Here is a 7,084-nt window from a genome sequence, read left to right as displayed (position 1 = left end):
CTGGACACTTTAATCCTGCCTTTCAAAAGCTATTTCACATGTGAGGCCACAAATAGAAAGGAAACATATAACATGCTGTTTTTAGATTTAACAAATTGGAATCCGGAGAAAGTTTGGGAGACACGGGCTATCCTGAAGCAGTCTTTCCATTTAGATCGAAATCGTTAACTAAATCATCTGTCACAAGACGGAGGCCTTCAGTTTATTGTGTGAGAATGGAGAAACTTAAAATAGATCCTTTGAAATTAATCAGATTTAAGAAAAAAGCAGTTCTGTGTGTTTTGCACATTTTTAAATACTTTATCTTGTGAGTCAGACAAGAAGAGAAATGAGGAAAATAAAATGTTGGCTGAGGAAATTTAAGGTTCCTTAACTGGCTCCAGTGTGAAATGTAGACTTTACAGAGACAGAATCTCTGACCTGTGTTTGTGTATGTGAAGTTTCGCTTTCTCGCTCTGTTAGCTGAAATCTGCTTTGACCTGTGGATGTTTACTTGTTAGAGTCTGCATCTTTGAATTAAAGTTCATGTTTAGCTTCTATCGTCAAAACAGTGTGTGCACGTAACTGCTATACAAGCAGATTTAAGCTCCACTGACATTACTGCGGTGGCGGCGTGGAACGAAAATGGTTTATACTGACAGGGGAAGAAAAGATGTTTACTCCAACAGATAAAGGTTGTCAGTGTGAATGTTGAAATTGTTCCATCTCAGCACACATCTGAAGCTGGTTATGATACAGGCTGTGAGACAAAATCAACTTTAACATACCACTCTGTCCAACTTCCACAGTATAGATGTGAAAGTCTTGTGTGAAGCTGGAAACTGAACATACAATTACTTGGTGGTAGAATTACGGATCAGCCATATGATTAAAACCACTGACTGGTGTCATGAAGAACACTGAGTATTTCATTACAATGCAGCGTCTTGCAGGGAGATCTAGGATCCTGGCATCATCTAAATGCTACTCTGACGACATAGAAAGACGCAATCTTGCAGACTCCTATGGCAATGGCTCTCTCCACTGCAGTGCAAGAACAGATCGGCTACATTAATTCCAAATTCCCCAACTTTCATCATCTGGTGCTGATGCTCCTGGAAAATCCTGATCCAGCAAGACACTCCCAAAAGTCAAGTCCCTATGCTCATCGGTCAGAGCTGCTTTGGCAACACAACAGAGGATCTGTACAACATTAGCCAGCCATTTTATGTACTTATGCTTATTTCATTTTTAATTTAGTAAATGTACTTATTTATTATATAATGATATAATAAAAAGGAAAAAGGAAACATGCAAAAAGTAGAATTTCAACCAGGAAAGCCATCAGGATAGAAGTAGGAAAGCTGGTAACTACTGTAACCATTTGTACTCTCTACACAGAAGCTTTCACTCCATTGATCTACGTTTTGAGCAAAGTGGTCAAAAGATGAATCAAAAGAAAACGTCTCTTTGAGTTGCTGGAACACAGACTCATTCAAATTACCGTCAATCTTGTTGGAGTTCTGCAGATTGGAGAAACTTTTGTTTTATTGTGTTTTGATAACAATATTATATTATTGGTATTATTAGTATTATATTACAATACTTAAAGCTTCTTTTTTCAGCTGTTCTCTTTAGAGGTCGCCTTCAGCATGTCTTTCACTACATCTCTGAACCTCCTCTGTGGTCTTCCTCTTTTCCTCCTACCTGGCATCCCCATCTTCAAAATCCTTTCGCCAGTATATCCACTCGCCCTCTTTTGTACATGCCCAAACCATCTCAGTCTTGTGTCTTTAACTTTGTCTCCAAACTGCTCAAGCTGAGTCACAGCGGTTCACGCTACCATCTTTCCTGAGACTGAAGGATGAGACTAAGTTCACAAAATAGAAAAACCTTTTTTAAAGCCAAAAAGTCACCCGTGACACAATTATTCCGACCCACATGAAGATTTACACTGCATACAGTCATGATGCAAACCTCACCCTGTATCTAACCTTAATATCTACAACCCACTTAGATATTCTTAGAGAAACCTTGGAGGATGTTACTCTTCGTATATTTGTAGATTTTTTACCAAAAGCTTTATTGTGACGATGAATTGGTAGATTTAACAGTTGGAGGTTGGATGGGTGAATTAATAGATGGTTGGATGGATGATTTTTTTCTACGCATTCAAATAAGAAGAAAGAAATTACAATTAAGGAACAAAGCAAACCACAGTGCCGTCATGCTACTGAAAGTTTCAGTACATTAGGATAAAATCAGCTTACCTCACTAATACATCCACCATCTTAGCATTTCCATTTCTTTAAAATTAACAATACAGAGATTTTGTGTAACACAGCCATACATTAAAGTGAGGAAATCTCTTAATCAGTTATAAGGTTAAGCAGAGTGTTTTGTTCTCAGTCTGGTTGTAAGGAGGTTAAAGGCCTACCAGGCCAAAAGGGTGGTGTTATTTAGACTCCTTGGTGTGTCCAACAGATTGACAGGGAACATGATAAGATGTATGCCGGTGTAGTTAAGTGAGGAGGAGTTTAAAACTTGGGATTTTAACAAATATAGTCATTGTTTACAAAGTGGTCAGAAAGTTGAACCATTATGTTCACAGAACATGGACTTGGTGACGAGTCAACCGCAACACAGAGTTCGAAAGCACACCTCCTGCACTCTCATCCAAACACAGCTATCCCACAGCGCTGTGTGTTGAGCTCAAAGCTCCGCATACTGTTTACCTATGACAGTTTCCCCATCTGCACCTTGAGCTCCACAGCTAAGTTCAATCATTGTCCTCATTTCTAATGACGGTGAAAATATCTACAAGCTGAAAGTGGATTATCTGATGGAGTCATTGTTATTGACTTCAGGGAGTTTACTATTAGGAACATCCCCATAGTCAATCAAGACGCCCTGCCTGAGTTTGAATCCAGCACCCTCTTGCTATGAGCCAGCATTGCTAAAAACTGAGCCCGTCATGCTTTACCCTCGACAGCAGGCCTGGTCGCCACCACAAAGAGAAATATGTACTGCGAAACTATCACAGGCAAAATACCCAACGTGAGAAATTATATTTCACCAGCATCAATCAGCAGCATGAAAACACATTATTGCAGTAGTCAAAAGTAAAAAGAAAAAAAAAATCACCATTAATAGCAGCGCACATACTGCACAGTTGACAACATAAATAAGCAAGCAGACAGACGCCACGACATCATGCTTAAGCATATATGGAGAGCCATAAAAGAGAAACAGATACTCATAATTCATAGCTTACTGGCATGGGACCACAGAGGGAGTGACTGAACCAGAGTCACGGTATCAATTCCCAAATGCCGTGTTTGCACAAAACGCACTTATTTTGTGATCTGAAGCAGTTATTACCAAAGAATAAGTCTTTTTTTTTTAAAGAGGGTGAAAGCATCTACAAGCAACTGCATATTTCGGGGCCCACAGTTTCTATGACCTAGTATTAGTAGCAGAGAAGGCAGCACAAACCCAAGCACTACATGTGTCACATTGAAACAATTACAAATAAAAAAATAGATCTACCTTAATTTAATCTTGCTGATCTTCTCTTCAAGCTCATCTCTTTGAGCTTGCCTGCAATGCTTCCAGCTCTGCTGCTACTTGTAGATCACTACCAGGAAGTCCTGTCCCTACATCTGTGTTCTGTAATGCATCTCGGTTCTTCCCCTCTGTTTTAAAACAATCTCTCTTTAATTTAAATTTTAGAATAATGTATAATGTTTGCAAGTAGCCGAATCTTAAAAGTTGTGACACATGCATGTTGCCTCACCTTCAGATCTGGATAAGAAAGACTGGAAGTTTGGTCTCTCGGGTCTCATCATCAGTGATTTATTTTATTTTATTATTTTCTCATGCGAGGACATTCATGTTTTTCGCATTTTATTGTAATGCTGACAGATTAATATAAAATAATTTCATCATAGGGTGCATTTGATTTACAATGTTGGCCCAAGACTAGAAAGAGAAAGTGTTTCCAAACTCTTCAAATATGGTGACAGAAGAGTGTGCATGTGCTATGTAATTTATTATGTGCACACAATCAGTGACCAGCAGTGTTCCACTGTGTGTTTGAGATCATTGTCATGATGAAATATTAAGCTATCTACATGGTGTTGCATGGAGGATCAACATCTGATGGCACATTTCTTGTTCATAACTGTTTGAGGACACACTGCACACTATACCAAAATATACAAGTTATCAGCTCGTATATCTTTCAGGAAGAATCTTGTTGACACAAACATACGATTTTAATTTGAGATGCCTCTCAAATTGTGTTATTTTCATTTTTTGTCAATTTCAACAATAGAAATGGGAACTCTCTTTTTTTTCGCAACAGACTGCTCGCAACAAAGTGCCTAAATACAAAAATTTAAATTGGTTCTTTATTAAGTTGTGTGTTATGTGTAGACACAACATTGCTCCACCTCTTGAGTTAGGCAGTTTTTATGCTTGAGTGATTGATAGAAAAAGCAGCCAGTGTCCAAATAAAAAGAAAGACCCCCAGAAAGCTTGGAGAACTATTGCTCTAGACCACTTTTTAAAATGACAACAAAGTCTGGTTCCTTGGAAGCAACATATAAAGAAATGAGGGGCGGCTCATGACTGCCGCACAGAGGTATAGTTTATATTTACAAAGCTGTATTTTCTTGATCAAAACTCTCAGAAGATCCAAATAGTCTGTTGATGCATTTCTTATTTTCTTGTCTCCCTCCTGTCTTTATTTAAAAGCACAATTCTTGATGCAAGAGAGCCAAAACACATAAAGCTACCATCTGTTTACTTGTTACACTGCACGAATGCTTTGCTGCAAGGATATGAATACATCTCCCAAACAATGTGTTTCATTATTAAAGCGAGCTTGCAAGTTAAGAACTGTGAAGCTTATTTGCCACCTTTAAGCAAGTCTCCTCCACATAACAAACCGCCGTCCCCCACTGATCCATCAGCCTATTTTTCAGACTCATTTGCAGTCTCATCTGTCTCCTTACTGTCTTACCAGAATCTCTGTCCCTCTGATGGGGTGTGGGTGGGATTAAATATATAATTACAACTGTCTTCACCAAACCATCACATCACCTGGAACTCTTCAGCATGAAAGAGAAATGACTTAACTGTGAGGTCCTTGTGCACAGCTGAGCTTCCCAGAGACTGAGAAAAAAAAAAGATCAATCTGTGAATCAAGACCTATGTGGAGAGGTTCATAACTCTCAATATGTGGTTTGGTATAATGATCACAGTACTGCTGTTAATGCGCTCCACTATCCAAGCCGAGTGAGGTGCAGGGAGTTGTGCTATAATTGGTCCCTTTACGCTACTAGACTCCAGCAAGAGTTCACAATGTCACAGTGTTGTTACAGAACACAGTTCATTTGCTGACATTAGCATGGGTGATCTGCTGTTTGCTGATGTTTTTTATCACCTATCTGTTTCAGCTGGTGGCTCTCAGGTAAAAGACGATTAGCTGCATAAAGGGGAATAAATTGTGTTCAGGATCTCGTTGAATTTTGTGATCATTAGGAGCACCAACAGATTATATGCCACCAGGTTCATAAAGCAAACTTGGTGGTAAACATGTAGATCACAAATATACTTTAAGTTTCTGATCACCGGATATATTTAAGTCTAAAATTCCCCATATCATCGTTAGATATTTGACTTTTGATCTTGCTAGTTTTGTGTGTTCTGATTAGTGCACAGAGGGCTTATCAGGGGATTTTTCTTGAAAACAGCTACGTGCATTGGCTGAAACAACACTGTGAGAGAGAACAAAAAAATAAATAAATAAAAATGCAAATCAATTAGAGCCATTTCATCATAAAAACGGTGGGTATAGCAGCTCTCAGGCTTGTGGTGGAAACCAGACTCAAACTGATTCATTCATATTCTTTCACTGATGGACCAACTCTGGGAATTATATTATAACAGATGTGCCAAGCACAGTTCGTCTAACACCTGATACGATTGTTCCAACTATCACCTTCATCTGACTTTTTTCGCTTTTCCTCATTTTCAGTTTTTATTGCTTTATCCATTTTGTAAATATACACACACAATAATCTTCTTTTGGAGCTTGAGCACAGATTGTCACAGATAAAATCTGCAAGTTGGGAGGAAAGCAAAATCTAATTAGAATTCATCTGACATCAAATTTTCTGCAAGTTGTGAACTGCACTGTTTCTGATGGATTATCAACAGCGGAAACTCTAAAGAGGACCAGACGGCGAGAGGAAATGCTAACAGGTAGCAAAGAAGGGGAGAAAAAGAATGATTAGGATAAAGATGCTAATTTTAAGGACTAAAAAAAATGTAGCTGCATATGGGATTAAAACAAATGACTTCATCACCTCAGTGCTGGCAATCAGCAGCACACTTCCCTGCAGACCAGCACACAGAACTGGATGAGGTCCCTATCTGTCTTCGTAGCCTGCAGGGCTACGACTGATTACTGCCCGCACTGCTGATCTATCTCCAAATGCGCATTCGTGCCAACAGCCAAAACAAAGGAAGTGATGTCATTCGTTTTAATCTCAACTACATGTATGGGCCATTTTATACCATGAAAGGCAAGATTTACGTCGTCACTGCAGCTTCTGTACACATCTGCCTTTGTCTTTCTGTCTGTCACCATCTATTTCTATGACTCACAGCAAGTATCCTTCTGGATCACTGTGTAGAACACCTCACTCTTCTATGCTCTTAGTCATATCCGGAGCACATGTCCCCTCCTTACATTATTTATTTATTCACTTTATTCGTTTAGTTTTTTGGTCTTTTACTAATGCTGATATTCTCAATGAGGAAAGTTCATACATTTGATTTCTTGCAAAGAGTTACGTTAGAAAATTAAAGCTTCTGCCTTTACTAAGATGCCAGGAAGTAAGCGTAATGAGTGGAAACAGGGAGAAAGAGCCAAGCTGTGTGAAGGTTGGAGTGTATAAATAAATAAAAACACAAATGATCCCTTATTTCCCTCCCTTTATTTTAAATTATTTATTTTTTATCAACCAGAGGCATCCTATGCTGTCATTGAGAGGGAACTGGTTCTAAATCAGAATAAAGAGGGTGTTCTCAGTCA

Source organism: Rhamphochromis sp. 'chilingali' (genome assembly GCF_963969265.1).
Source record: "Rhamphochromis sp. 'chilingali' genome assembly, chromosome: 16".
NCBI lineage: Eukaryota > Metazoa > Chordata > Actinopteri > Cichliformes > Cichlidae > Rhamphochromis > Rhamphochromis sp. 'chilingali'.
Note: the sequence above shows the minus strand (reverse complement) of the source record.